The sequence below is a fragment of the Leuciscus leuciscus genome (assembly GCF_965113295.1).
Source record: "Leuciscus leuciscus genome assembly, chromosome: 4".
NCBI classification, from domain to species: Eukaryota; Metazoa; Chordata; class Actinopteri; order Cypriniformes; family Leuciscidae; genus Leuciscus; species Leuciscus leuciscus.
In genome coordinates, this window is record NC_138728.1 from 23909080 (window position 1) to 23922895 (window position 13816).

General features: G+C 43.4%; 1 protein-coding gene and 1 long non-coding RNA gene across 3 annotated transcripts in view; one reads left to right on the plus strand and one right to left on the minus strand.

Annotated features, from left to right (window-relative positions):
* LOC309497214 (uncharacterized protein) overlaps positions 1-13546 on the minus strand; it is a 54859-nt gene extending 41313 nt beyond the window's left edge. The window contains exon 1 of the mRNA XM_082167466.1: positions 13202-13546. The gene's annotated coding sequence lies outside the window, so the exon portion shown is untranslated. The remainder of the gene's footprint in view (positions 1-13201) is intronic.
* Positions 1903-12371, plus strand: LOC309496931. Of its 2 annotated transcripts, XR_014205276.1 has the most exons (6): positions 1903-3114; positions 8944-8971; positions 9125-9365; positions 9750-9913; positions 11125-11219; positions 11742-12371. It is a non-coding gene; the product is annotated as an uncharacterized lncRNA (long non-coding RNA). The 2 variants fall into 2 exon arrangements; XR_014205277.1 differs by lacking the exon at positions 8944-8971.
* Positions 13547-13816: the final 270 nt, after the last annotated feature.

A 13816-nucleotide genomic window follows, 5' to 3' on the forward strand; every position in this document is an offset into this window, starting at 1 on the left:
TGTGTCAGGGACGTTTGTGTGTATTATTTGTGAGATTTTGTTGACTAAACTTACCTGAAAGCAGTGAAACCAACCGCGACAGACGGGAGTTTTGTTGTTTGTCAGTTGTTGATGACGTTTCTGGTTTCCATCTGCTCTCGCGCAGCACACGTGCGCACTCCAGTGTTTGATTCCGCGCATGCGCATTAAAACACTTCAAAGTCACGCAGCATTTAAATAAACATATAGAATTAAAATGTATAACATAATTTAAAATATCATTAATAAAAAGTTATTGCGAATAGATCTGAACGTTGTTGGTTATCTTATAACCTTAGGGGACCGTACTGACGACGTTGTCAGTTGGTAATCTGCCTGTTAAGTGATATTAAAATAATAACCTGCAGAGAACGTTCCCAGAACGTTCTCTTTAGGTTATACAAATAAAACCTAAAAATAATTAACTAAAAAAGACTGCCTACCAATGAGCAAAGTTATTGATTACTTAGGCATTATCTACTGCCTGATAATGGTCATTTAATTAAGCATTTGATAAATGGTGTTAAAGCACAAAACATTGCAAACCATTCAATTGGTTTAAGAAATTAAATTAAATTAAAATTAAAATTAAATTAAACCTAAAAATAACCTACAGGGAACGTTCTGGGAACGTTCCCTTAAAGTTATAAAACTTGGTTGGACGTCACCACGACAGACCGGTACATCGACCGCATTACTGCAGAAGCTGCACCGATCCGTCTGTCAATCTCCCGTTCCATCCTTCCCTCACTCGCGAACAAGACCCCAAGATACTTAAACTCCTCCACTTGAGGCAGGAACTGAACCAACCTGAAGTGGGCAAACCACCCTTTTCCGACTGAGGACCATGGTCTCGGATTTGGAGGTTATAAAAAGTTATAAAAATAGAACTTAAAAATAACCTGCAGGGAACGTTCCCAGAACGTTCTCTTTAGGTTATAAAATTAAACCTAAAAAATAACCTACAGGGAACGTTCTGGGAACGTTCTCTTAAAGTTATGCAGATAGAACCTAAAAATAACCTACAGGGAACGTTCCCAGAACGTTCTCTTTAGGTTATAAAATTAAACCTAAAAATAACCTACAGGGAACGTTCTGGGAACGTTCCCTTAAAGTTATAAAAATAGATCCTAAAAATAACCTACAGGGAATGTTCCCAGAACGTTCTCTTTAGGTTATAAATTTAAACCTAAAAATAACCTACAGGGAACGTTCTGGGAACGTTCCCTTAATGTTATAAACATAGATCCTAAAAATAACCTACAGGGAACGTTCCCAGAACGTTCTTGTTTGGTTCCCAAAAAAATAACCAAATGGGAACCAAACGGGAACGTTAGGGGAACGTTCTGTGTTTGCTGGGCTGGAGCTCGTCTCATAAATGAACCGAAACTCAGCGTGGGCCTATAAGGTAGCCTATTGCCTCACAGACCTGAGACATATAGATAGCTTGAAATGTCTACTTTTAAGCAGAACAATTCAAAACGAAAGAAAACAGACTGCGTTGCTTATGTAATTCAAATGTGCATTTCCCTCTGGCGCTGCGAAGATCGCGAGTTGTCAACTTCATCTGTCTAGCCGACACTGACATAAAAAATAACTGTTTTAATAGTAAACAATTAAAATGTCTCCTGCTATATTTTACATATTTGCCTGTTCCTTACAAAACACTGACAGTTTTTTGTTTTTTTGGAGCAGCTGCGGACAAATTCATTCGACATACACACAATAGACTACGTAACACTCTGCGCTTATGTTTTAAAAACATAATTTAACATATAAATAACCATTTTTAAATAGCCCACTTAAAGTGTTTATTACAAATAAATGACTAAATGCTAAAAATGTATACATTTTAATGAACAAACATATGCGTTGCATTTACAATTCTGTGAAAACAGCAGCTCGTGAGTTTTTATTTATTTATTGTTTAAGGAGGTTGAAGGTTCTGGAACTTTTGCGCGCTTCCACATCCCGCGCAACTACGGATCTCCCAGGAACATTCATTATATATTGCTGCGTACATTTATCCGTGTCGGAGTTTTGAGTAGTAGCCTAAGATGCGCATGGCATGCGCGAGCGGTGCGCGATCATGATCGACTGACAACGAGATTAAGCAGCTGAACAAGAATACGGCCGTGTTCCGATTGTTCTCATCTTAGTTCCGCCGAGACAAAATAGACATGCCATTTAAAAAATCTTTCATTTATTGTCAGAAATATGTTTTCAAAAGCATTACTTTCATCAAATTTGATGTGACATAATTTCCATTAGGCAACTGACTGTAAACAGGCACATCAGGACACAAACGAGCAGGCTTATGTGCCGGGGCTGAGCCCCGGAGAGCCCAGGCCCAATTTAACCACTGCCTGCAACATATATGAACAAACATGTGAAGAAAATATTTGAGTTCATCCATATATGATACCATATATCTGCATATATTACAGTATAGTATTGGTTTCTCGCATATATGGACAACATTAATTATAAATATGTGACATACATATTTGTTTTCCACATATTTAATAAATGTATGTAAACATACACTGTAACCCTTTACTGTAAATTTACAACGAATTTCTTACAGAATTGTACTGTATTTCCATAATACAGTATTAAGCTGTATCTTTTACAGAACAGCTGTAAATATACAGCACATTTCTGTTTTCGTCCTGATAAATTCGTTATATAGGAGCATACCATCATACTGACTGAAAAGGCATTGCATTGTCGGATTGATTTCTTTCGCGCTCAATTCAGTTCAAATGTGACGCGTCATGCGAGCAGACAGTAACGTTAGGCAGCTACAACAGGCAAACTTGTTTTGTCAGCGGGATTCAACTGAACAAATAATCATTCCTGATAAACAATGTCTGCGAATCTGTGAGCAATTTTAAAGCTTTTTTGAGGTTCGGTTCGGTTCGGTTCGTGTTTCAAACATTAGTTGCCTGTGACGCAGCAGAAAATGGACGACGTTAAAGGTAGCAGCAGCACCCTGAGGACGGATGGAAGAATTTGTCATTGAATAATCTGCGCGTGACGATAAGTGGGATTTAGAGTTTGAGAAGATGGAGAATTGTTCAACTGAGTGATACGGTAAGCCAATATATGTTATTTTTTTATTTTTTTTGCGTTCGCATTTCTACATTGTTTTCACGTAACGTTATTTGGTTTGATTTGGCGAACGCGGTTCCCTTACGAGAACGTTCTCTCGTACTGCGTTGCAAACGCTGTGGGAAAACTCCTTTTCTCGAGAATATTGAAGCCTTTATTTTAAAACGCATTGCTGCAGCACAGGCGAGAGCATCAGGCTCGCGCGAGCGTGCTGATAGGCTGTGCTGTGGGCAACTGCACGAACCAATGGCGGATAGGCAGAGGCGCGCGAACCAATCAGGGCGCTTGGCACACTGCCAAAGTCAAGCGCGCGAAACTACACGTGACCATAGAATATAAATACAGATAAAATCCGCCATTTGACAGATTTAATCTCCTTCAGCTCGACTCACCTCGTCGCTGATCTTCTCCGGATAGAAGCTGCTCGTCGTCTGAAAAGCCTTCCAGCGGAACAGCTTCGCATCTCGGCATCTGCCAGCTGAGCGTTTCCCTGTGGCATCCGACGAGTATCCTTTTTTTCTCTCCTCTCTCTAAAAGAGCAAAATCGCTGTTTTCACAGCGCACAGGCGTTGTTTCAAATGCCTCTCTCTCTCTGTCAATCCTGCGGGGTTCCCCTGCATGTGTCTGACAGACACACACAGTGTGCTGCCTGTCTCGGCCCTGAGTAGGCCGAGTCAGCGCTCACTAAAGACGGCTGCCTTTTCTGCGACGGGATGCCTGTTTCTACTCTCCGCTCGAGACTCGCCCTCGCTTCGTCGGTGAGTGATCCCGCCCATCTTCCGTCTTCGGCGCCCCGCGAGCCCCGTAGGAAGAAGCGACGCGAGCAGAGGCGTCCTGAATGCAGTGAGTTTAGCGAATGCACGCCGGGCCTTTCTCCACGTGCTTCGCCCACGCCCTCTTCTCCAGTTCTGTTTTCTCGGAGCGACCAACGCCCCTCGTCTGATGCGGCGGGACTCGTCTCTTTTGGCGGATCTGCTGAGGGAATGGATGACGCAGTTTCCGTGGCGGCATCTGAGAGCGAGGATTGGTCGGGCTCCGCGGACCCCGTCCCCCCCTCTCAGTTGGATCCTTCTGACACTCGAGCGAACATCGACGCCGAACTCTTCCACGTCATGTCTCGCGCTGTCAACGAGCTGGGACTCGACTGGGTTTCTCCAGCTGAGCCTCCCAGAAGCCGCCTCGACGAATGGTTCCTGCCGGGGCGCCATCAGGCCCCTCGTCAGCGCGCCGCCCCCTTTCTGCCTGAGGTCCACGAAGAGCTCACTAAGAGCTGGCGCGCGCCCTTTTCAGCGCGAACACGCTCATTTGCTTCTTCAACGCTCTCCACTGTTGACGGCGCTTAAGAAAAAGGTTATGTGTCTCTCCCTCCACTAGAGGAAGCGGTCGCCGCACACTTATGCCCTCCCACTGCAGGTAGTTGGAGGTCTAAGACTGTGCACCCATCTAAGCCGTGCAGGACCTCATCGGCCATCGCCAGCCGCGCTTATGCTGCCGCTGGTCAAGCCGCCTCTGCACTTCACGCCATGGCGACCCTTCAAGTCTTCCAGGCTAAGCTCCTCCGCTCCATGGATGAGTCAGGCCCTGACCCAGACGCCTTTAAGGACCTCAGAAGTGCAACGGATTTGGCGCTGTGGGCCACAAAGACCACTGCTCAAGCCCTGGGCCGCAACATGGCCAGCCTGGTGGTTTTAGAGCGCCACCTGTGGCTAAATTTAACTGAGATCAGGGACGCAGACAAGACCGCCTTCCTCGACTCTCCAGTTACACCATCCGGTCTCTTCGGCCCGTCTGTCAGCGGCTTCGCAGAACGCTTCACCGAGGCTCAGAAAGCTTCCAGCGCTATGAAGCACTTTCTGCCCAAACGCTCTAGCTCGGTCCAACGGCGCCCCAAGAGCACGCCGCGACCTGAGAGGGTGGTTTCACAGGTCCTCCAGCCCCGCCCAGCGGCTGAGACCAGCCAGCACCCGAAGCCTGCTAAACGGTTCCCGTTCCCGAAGCGCCAGGGCCCGCGGCCTAAGCTCACGCTCGATCACGAGCCCAAGAAGCCGTCCTAACTGGCATAAAGAGGGGTCATTGTCCCGCCGCGGCCGGACCAGCCCCAAAAGTTGCTCGAGTGCTACTCTCAGCCCCCTCTTCAGTTCAGGCGGTTGGAGCAGTTTTAAATGCAGTACATGGGCCCGTCACCTGTCACGCACCCCTGCACACAAACGCTGTTTTAACAGCGACCCACAAAAAGCACAAATCGAGCAAAATTTCTCACCTACATACATGTCAGTTCGAGCCCCCGACACTGGGCGTTCCAGATATGATAATGCCTCTGGCTCTGCGGGTTCTAGCTTGGCAAGCTATCCCCGGAATCTCAGATTGGGTTATGAACATCATAAAGCGCGGTTACTCGCTTCAGTTCGCCCGCAGACCACCGCGTTTTCGTGCGGTTATACAAACCACGGTAAGGAGCACATTGAGTCATGTCCTCCGCACCGAAGTGTTAGGTCTGCTGACAAAAGGGGCCATCGAGAAGATCCCCCCTTCTCAGAGCGAGTCAGGTTTTTACAGCCGTTACTTTCTTGTTCCAAAGAAAGACGGCGGCCTGAGACCCATTTTAGATCTCAGACATCTGAACAAGGCTCTCATGTCACGGCCGTTCAGAATGCTCACGACCAGACATATCCTGGCGCAAATTCGCCCAGGCGACTGGTTTTTCTCAGTAGATCTGAAAGACGCTTACTTTCACATTCAAGTGAACCCCCACCACAGGCCATTCTTGAGATTCGCCTTCGAGGGGCAGACATACCAGTACACAGTTCTACCATTTGGACTGGCACTGGCACCTCGCACTTTCACGAAGTGCATGGATGCAGCTCTCTCCCCCCTGAGACAGCGGGGCATGCGCATCCTGAACTACCTCGACGACTGGCTCATACTGACTCAGTCAGAGGCGGAGTCACATACTCACAGAGCCTGGCTCCTCAGCCATTTGGAATGTCTGGGGCTCAGGGTCAATTTTTCCAAGAGTATTCTGTTGCCCAGCCAACGCATCACGTTCCTGGGAACAGTTCTCGACTTATGAAAGCATGGCCCACACCGGCCCGTGATTTAACGATTCAGCAGCTCGCGGCATCGTTCTTAGAGGGCTCTCATGTACCCCTCAGAACGTTTCAGAGGATCCTTGGCCTGATGGCCTCTGCATCATCAGTACTCCAACTAGGCCTACTGCGTATGCGTCCTCTTCAGCTGTGGCTAGCACCTCTGGTGCCACCCCACGCCTGGCACTCAGGCCACTTGGTTATCAAGGTGGACCAGCGCTGTGTTCAAGCCCTGGCCCCTTGGAAAGACGCCAGCTGGTACCAGCAGGGCGTAAGCATGGGGGTGGTTTCGGAGAGGAGGATGATTTCAGCAGACGCTTCCAACTTGGGTTGGGGAGCTCTGTACGAGGGCAGGCCTGCCTCCGGCCTCTGGTCGAGCTCGGAGAAACGCCTACACATCAACTGCCTCGAAATGAGAGCAGTTTTTCTAGCCCTGAAAGCCTTCCTCCCATACCTGGCTGGTCACCACGTGTTGGTCCGGACGGACAATATGTCGGTGGTCTCTTACATAAATCGCCAGGGCGGCCTCAGGTCCCGCAACCTGTTTGCCATAGCCTCTCAGCTCCTGCTATGGGCTCACACCAACCTGCGCTCGCTCAGGGCAGCTCACGTGCCAGGCACGATGAACATAGGAGCAGACATGCTCTCTCGGGGCAGAGTTCCCCCAGAGGAATGGTCTCTCCACCCTCAGACAGTTCTCCTGCTTTGGGAGGTCTTCGGGAAGGCAGAAGTAGATCTTTTCGCCTCAGAAGACAACTGTCACTGCCCAATCTTCTTTTCAAAGAACAGGGATGCGTTGGCCCACGATTGGCCCAACCTTCCTCTCTATGCGTTTCCTCCAGTCTCGATGCTCCCTCAGGTCATCGAACGGATCAGGAATACGAAAAGCGCAGTTCTCTTAGTAGCTCCTCTCTGGCGAACCCAGATTTGGTTTCCAGAGCTGATGCAACTGTCTGTAACAGACCCATGGCCAATCCCAGTGAGGTGCGACCTTCTGGCTCAGGCCAACAGGACAATCTGGCATCCCCGTCCCGACTTGTGGGCCCTGCATGTATGGCCACTCAACGGGTACCCCAGGATCTCCCAGAAGGTGTCCTGAACACTATTAAGGAGGCTAGAGCTCTGTCTACCAGACGCCTCTATCACCTTAAATGGTCAGTGTTCTCCAGCTGGTGTTTAGCTCGAGGCCTCGACCCACACACGTGTGAAGTACCAAAAGTGCTTTCCTTTCTGCAGGAGATGTTGGACGCGGGTCGTTCCCCCTCCACTCTCAAAGTGTATGTGGCAGCCATTGCTGCTTATCACGTATTGGAAGCCGGAGCCTCCTTAGGTAAAAGCGACCTTATAGTTCGTTTCCTTAAGGGCGCCAGAAGGCTTAACCCGCCTCGGCCGCCGTCTGTACCGGCCTGGGACCTTTCACTGGTCCTGCGGGCTCTTAAGGGGCCTCCCTTTGAACCACTTCAGTCAGCTGATCTTAAGCCCCTCTCTCTGAAAACCGCCCTGCTCCTGGCACTGGCGTCAGTGAAGAGAGTAGGGGACCTGCAGGCGCTTTCTACTAGCGCCTCCTGTCTGGAGTTTGGCCCTAATGACTCCAAGGTCATTCTTAGGCCAAGACATGGATATGTTCCTAAGGTGCTCTCAACTCCGTTCAGAGCCCAGGTTATTTCTCTGTCAGCTCTTCCCACTGAGGAGGACAGTGATTCTCTCACGCTCTGCCCTGTCAGAGCTTTGAGAATTTATCTAGAGCGTTCGGCCTCTTTCAGACAGTCTGAACAGCTCTTTGTTTGTTTCGGGGGCCGAACCAAAGGCCTTCCGGTCACTAAGCTCACGCTGTCCAGATGGATAGTTGATGCCATTGCTCTGGCTTACACCTCACTGGGCCTATCCTGTCCCATAGGTGTTAGAGCTCACTCTACGAGAGGTGTCGCCTCTTCGTGGGCTTGGTCGAGTGGTGTTCCTATCCTGGCCCTTGGCCATTTCTTATGGTTTAAATTTCTGGGCCCGATGTTTCGGTCTCGTTTATCTTGGCCAATTCTGTAACTTCCCGGTACTTGGTGAGTCAGAGCGGCCACAAGATTATAGCACGGCGTTTTAAATAGTGTTCCCACAGCGTTTGCAACACAGTACGAGAGAACGTTCTCGTAAGGGAACGTACTTGGTTACTTACGTAACCTCGGTTCCCTTAGAGATAAGGGAACGAGTACTGCGTTGCCTTGCCGTGCTATTTATCTTGTGTCAGGTGTTTTCGCTTCAGTCGATTGTACCTGTCAAATGGCGGATTTTATCTGTATTTATATTCTATGGTCACGTGTAGTTTCGCGCGCTTGACTTTGGCAGTGTGCCAAGCGCCCTGATTGGTTCGCGCGCCTCTGCCTATCCGCCATTGGTTCGTGCAGTTGCCCACAGCACAGCCTATCAGCACGCTCGCGCGAGCCTGATGCTCTCGCCTGTGCTGCAGCAATGCGTTTTAAAATAAAGGCTTCAATATTCTCGAGAAAAGGAGTTTTCCCACAGCGTTTGCAACGCAGTACTCGTTCCCTTATCTCTAAGGGAACCGAGGTTACGTAAGTAACCAAGTACGTTTACTACCGTGGCCGCGCAAGCAATTCACTGACTCTGTTCACCTGTTTACCAAGTAACGTTAACTTCGACATTTCATATAATAGGCAACCTTTACCATGCTATTTGCATGACGTGCATTTGATATATCTTTTTTTCGTTTTAGGCTTTGTAATCTGATGGCCATTGTTAATGTAAGTGCTTTTAAGTAGTGTTACAGTTATAGTCTATGTGGTAAAAAAAAATGCTGTCAAATTCTGTCAGGTCTGTAATCGTGCTTTTGAATCGTTGTCAGAATTTTGCTAGCACATGAAAATCCATGTTCCTAATGCTGTTTTCAAATGTAGTGGGCCTATTCCTGATTGCCATCCCATGGTCCTACAACTACTCCCTAATTCAAAGAAGTTAGACGGTGTTATCCTTCAAGTAGATAAGTAGAGATTATTAAGCAAATCTCATTAATTTGTAATATGTTTTATGGTTCTGTTGATCAAGGTTGTGCTGTCCTTTTTAAAAATTGTTTCAGGAATTTGTGTCGCTGATGTCCAGCAATCTACATCTGCCAGAAAGTCCACGACTTATTTCCTGGTATGTAAACATTAAAGGGGTAGATGAAACCTAAAATGAAAAGCCATCATTTACTCACTCCACTGCAAAATATGTTTTTCTTAATTAGTGTTTTTATTTTGTTTCCAGTCCAGATATCTACAATTCTTACATGAAGCATTTAATAGACACGTAAAAATTGTCTTGTTTTCTGAAAGAATAAGTCAAAATTAAGTGAGTTTATGCTTCAAACAAACATAATTATATGCCAGTGCATTTTAGCATTCTAACCAATTAAAATTTTTTGTTGAAAAATGTAATTCATAGAACTATGAATAGACAACTACATCAAACCACAGTGGAACCCACAGTAGTTATTTTAATTATTAATATAATTTTTTTAATTTTTTTTTTATTCCATTACAGGTCAATCTCTAAGCAACCAGTGCTGGATATTAAGTTTGGAAGGTCAAGGTGTGTGTGAAGGATCACAGTCTAACTTCATCACTGGCCTGGCAGCACTGTTTGCCTCCTCCTATGAGCTCAGTTTGCAGTACCAAGAAGAGGCAGCACCTTGAGTTTGTTCAGAGGTTAGTCATTGGCATATTTACCATTCATATATATATATATATATATATATATATATATATTAGACTGAATTGTGTCACTAACCTTGACTTGACAGTATTTATTATGTTGACTACTGGTATGAACAATATGGCCCTGGTTTCCATACAGGGCTTAGCTTAAGCCAGGTCTAGGCCTTAATAAAATTAGGGTATTTAAGCAGCTTTTATAATAATGTATCATAAAAAAAAAAAACATTACTGGTGTGCATCTTGAGATAAAACAGTGGCAGTCATATATTTTAAGATATGTCAGTGCAAGTTGTTTTCAGTTGAAGGATTAGTGAAAATTCTGTCATTAATTACTCACCCTCATGTCGTTCCAAACCTGTAAGACCTTCGTTCATCTTCAGAACACAAATTAAGATATTTTTGATGAAATCTGAGAGGTTTCTGAACCACCCATAGACAGCAACGTCTTTGCAACTTTTAAGGCCCAGAAAGCTAGTAAAAATATTGTTTAAATAATCCATGTAACTAGTGCAACCTTAAAGGAGAACTCCGGTCAATTTTAACATTGAGCTAATTTTTTTGTAAATTTGGAGTGCTGTCAATACAGAGAACAACGACAAAAATTGGTGTTGCCAACACCGTGTTATCCTCTTTTTAAAATTTGCACCCTGTTGACTTCAATGGGGCAATGTTTAAACCTGCTTTTAGCCTCTTAATATCCTTGATGTGTCGTGCCCAGCCATGTGAGTGATTCCTTCACGGGTGAATCTGAATGCAGTAGATGTTGAAACATCTACAAATGTCCATATATAGGTGAAAATGCCCCTTGAAATCAATTTAAGGTGGCAAATATTACCCCTTAATTTCTGTCACTGCTGTAAACTGACCACTGCATAGAATATGAAAAATATGAATATCTTTGTCAGTCAGCTGTCAACAGGCCTAAACAAGCCATGGCACCAAGCACAGAAACACAATCAGTAAAATGTTATCTAATTATTATCAAGAAAACTTTGAAAATATCGATCGAGACATATTTTGTCAATATTGCACACCCCTAATGCATGGTATTAATTTTTATTTCTTCGGGTCTTAAAAAGGTCTTAAAAAGCCTTAAATTTGACTTTAAAAAATGTGCAGAAACCCTGCTTCATAATATTTAGGTTGAACCACTGTAGCTATATATTTACCAATGTGTTTACCACTTTTCTGGGCTTTGACAGTTGCAATGATATTGTTATCAATGGAAGGACAAAACTATCGGATTTCATCAAAAATATCTTCATTTGTGTCCCGAAGATGAACAAAAGTCTTGAGGGTGAGTAATAATGACAGAATTTAAATTTTTGGGTGCAAACATGCATTTTAGTCTGGTAAATCATGTTGTCATAATTGCAAGCCTTGCAATGTTTATTGCATATAAGTTCAATTATTTCTGTCACAAATGTTTGGGCTGTATTCTGGCAGTGTGTGCTCTATATAAACGGAGAGTCTAAAGACTGCCTTTCCACTGATACTCTGATGGCACCGGATGAGGGGATGATATTGTTAATGAGCTGGACGATGAGTAGACAAAAGTTGTAGAATAAAAGTTGTAGAATAAAACTTTAAATCTGGCAACCCCACTTCCAAAAATTTAGTTAGTTGACAGTGTTGCATGTAAACAGACACATTGAGTTGATGTATTTTACCAGGGCAGAAAAAATATCAGTTATTGATCACAATTGCATTTTTTTTTTTCATGTTGTTCAGTTTTAGACAGCTTTTGTGCTGTCTCTCTTTGTCAAAATATATACACTCAGTTAATAATATTTAATTGTTGTTTTTTTCTGCCTTTTAGACGCTTTCTTGACATCAATCCTGAACGTGGATCAAAAACAAAGAAAGGACAAGTAATTTCAAAGAAAACTGGCCAAGTTGTGCAAAACAAGAACACCACTGTAAGCCTACAGGTGTCCTCACTTTTGCAAAATCTTGCAGACTTTGAATGGGATTTCGTTTGCACTTTTATGGACTTCAAAAAAGAAACAGCATTTCACTGTCGTTATAAAGCTTGGAAGAGCCAGGACATTTTTTAATAGAACTCTGATTGTATTCGTCTGAAAGAAGAATGTCATATACACCTAGGATGACTTGAGGGTGAGTAAATCATGTGCTAATTTAAATTTTTGGGTGAACTATTCCTTTAAGTGCTAACTGTTACCTGTTTGTTGTTAAGTGTTAAAATTGCATTTTATGTTTAAAAAGTAATTCAGCCAACATGTTCACAGATGGCATTTTAACTAAATAAATGTTTTAAAACCCAGAAAATGTTGTTTTCTTTTTCCTAGTGTGACTACTCTTATGAAACCTTAAAGTATAATATTTTAATTATGTAATAATAAAAGCAGTATTCCCTGTAAAAATACAATTTATTGCTGTCGACAAGTTTAATAATGTAAAATGTGGTATAATTGGTAATTACAGTGGAGTACTGTAATGCTGTTTACTGTATGTAAAATGTATGTAAGTATGTTGTAAAAAATACAGTATGTGGATGGCAACCCAGCTGCCAGTATTTTACTGTAAATTTACAGTGAAAAGTTTTACAGTGTACATGCATGTGATACTGATGCATTTTTAAAGCTGTGGCATATGGTTATGGTACTTTGTGGATGTATTTGTCAAAAATGACAAAGAAAACACTGCATTATTGTATTAAAATACTATATTTGGTATTTACACAATAGACAAAATCTCCAACTATAGGCATTTAATTTCAAGGCATTCAGATATAAGATTTGTATCCCTAATATATGTGAAAGTATGTACTATAGAAATAAGTACATATATGCATGTATACATATATGCGTCATATATGCATGTATACATATATGCGTCATATATGCATGTATACATATATGCGTCATATATGCATGTATACATATATGCGTCATATATGCATGTATACATATATGCGTCATATATGCATGTATACATATATGAGTCATATATGCATGTATACATATATGCGTCATATATGCATGTATACATATATGCGTCATATATGCATGTATACATATATGCGTCTTACATATATTTCACATTTATGTGCATATACGGGAAAATATATGGCACTTACATGAAAACGGCCATTTTTGCTATATTTTGAAATATATGTTTCATATATGTCTATGTGTTTTACATATATGAATTTTGCATATATTCTCATATATGCAGCAGACATACATGGGCACTAACATTATATATGTAATTTACATATATTGACATATATTACATTTCTGTATGGATCCTCGTAACGTTAAGTTAACGTTAGATCTAATCACCTCATCGTCCTTCTCCTCTGCCTGGTAACGTTGTTACGTTAGGTGTCACATTCACGACGCACATTTATAAATTAGACAATTCACCTTCAAACCCACCTTGCATCATCCGTGAACCCCGTAGCAAGCTGCTATATGGACAAGCTAACTTAATTAGCAAAGAGCTAAGTTAGCCAGTCAGACTCAGAACTCTATGCCATGCTGCTATCGGTTTACGTGCAGTTTAGTATCCCAAATTGACATATTATCTCGTGTACAGCTAAAATAACATGGAAACTGAACATGAACCATGAGCAGCAAGCTAACTAAAAAAATAAAAAAAAAGCGCCAAAAGCTAACGCCATGATTGCCGTGAAGACACCATTGCCCATTCGCGGCTGCTGTAACCATAAAAGATTTAAAAGTTGAAGTTTAAGACAATAACGCTAAACTACCTAAGACTATACGTACACAATGACATTGAATTCATTAGGTTGACCGAACTTACATTCAATTTAGAGGAAACGATGAGTTCACCACGGTTCACCAGCAATGCAGTCTCTGTACCGTCATTTAGGAATGTTTGAACCAAGTAACGTGCAGTGATATCTTG